Source organism: Phyllobates terribilis, unplaced genomic scaffold, assembly GCF_046119375.1.
Source record: "Phyllobates terribilis strain yellow unplaced genomic scaffold, ASM4611937v1 Scaffold_4__5_contigs__length_816908805, whole genome shotgun sequence".
Taxonomy (NCBI): domain Eukaryota; kingdom Metazoa; phylum Chordata; class Amphibia; order Anura; family Dendrobatidae; genus Phyllobates; species Phyllobates terribilis.
Genome location: NW_027362764.1, coordinates 683,500,883 through 683,502,224, shown reverse-complemented (window position 1 = coordinate 683,502,224; position 1,342 = coordinate 683,500,883). Strand labels below are relative to the sequence as shown.

Genomic DNA, 1,342 nt, shown 5'->3' with positions numbered 1-1,342 from the left:
GCAGTTAGTTGCTTTCTAATAGCCTGCAGCCAGGGATTAACTTTTAATGAAAGGGAACAATCCCTTTGACTGTCTGCAGCGCGCCACACCTAGGAAGCGCACTCTCACACACAAGCCAGCATGCACACGTGCTCGCACGTGACAACACCACCTATCTGCCCCTACAACCTCTCCGTCACCATGCGTCAGACTCTACTGCCTGTTTCATGATTTCAGGGCCCTAGCAGGAATCACTCCCCCCCCTCCCCAATTTCTTCCGCACCTTCCTTGCACTGAGGTTAGCTCTTTGTCAGCCGTCTGGCTTGATTACACAAGCTTCTTTGCAGAGAAACATGTTACTTCTGCTGGCCCTCGCTAGGTGGCCGGCATCCAAAACCTTCCCTGGGCACCTGCTGAAAGCCTGGCCCCTTCACGGCCCCGGGTGCTTTTAACGCCTTCATTTCCACACGGCGAGCTGCGGAGTCAATAAGCACTCCTAGCCGTGGCAAGGAGCTCGGTGTCAGGCCTGCGTGAAGGCGGCAGGGTAGCGTACTTAGCTGCCAACTGGCTCAGAGGCCTTGGGGCTTCCATCATCTAAGTTACTTAAGGTCGGTGTCCGGCAAGGCGCCCTTCTATGCTAGCCGAGCTGGGCAGTAGGGCAAAACGTCATCAAAATGGTCTACAGCACCCGGTGTTCCCAGGAGGTATCCCATCCTAGTACTGTCCGAGCCCTGCCCTGCTTTGCTTCCGAGATCAGATGAGATCAGGGGTATCCAAGGTGGTATGGCCAGTAGACGCTGCTCGATTCATCGCCCGGCCAGCCTTTCTCAGGATCGCTTGGTGGCGAGCAATCTGGCCGTGACGGGGCGGGCTCCGAAGGGTCCATGCAAAGGCTGTGCCGTCCCTACAGGTGTGGTTTGTTTAGCAGTGATTCACCCGCCGCATCAGGTGTCTTCAAAAATGTCTCGGCGCAGGGTCTCCTGCAGGCTAAACCCTTCATCGCGGTAATGTGACAGAAAGATCAAGCTGGACCCGTGGCTTGGGGGCGGAGCGAGACATCCAGGGGTGAATGAAGGAAGAGGGTGAGATGGTTGCCAGTGAGTTTGAGCTGATCTTCAGGGTTGAGGGTCGTGTTGCCTGCAAAGGTCTTCTGCTTGGGGTTACCGGTGGTTGCCTCCAGCCACGCGGAAGACGCTGGTCCTGGTGAAAAGGAGCCTAGTATTAAAAGTAAAGAAGCAACAATGCTGGAGGCCCACGGTGATCAGAAGGATGCTGGTATTTTGCAGAGATGAAATAGCACAAGAGTGAAAGCAAATGAAAAAAAGAAAAGAGAATGAAAGTGTGCACTTGTGAAAGGGAATGG

General features: G+C 54.6%; 1 pseudogene; it reads right to left on the bottom strand.

Annotated features, from left to right (window-relative positions):
* Window positions 1–655: 655 nt before the first annotated feature.
* LOC141267378 (5S ribosomal RNA) lies at window positions 656–775 on the bottom strand (annotated as a pseudogene).
* Between the last annotated feature and the right edge of the window lie 567 nt (window positions 776–1,342).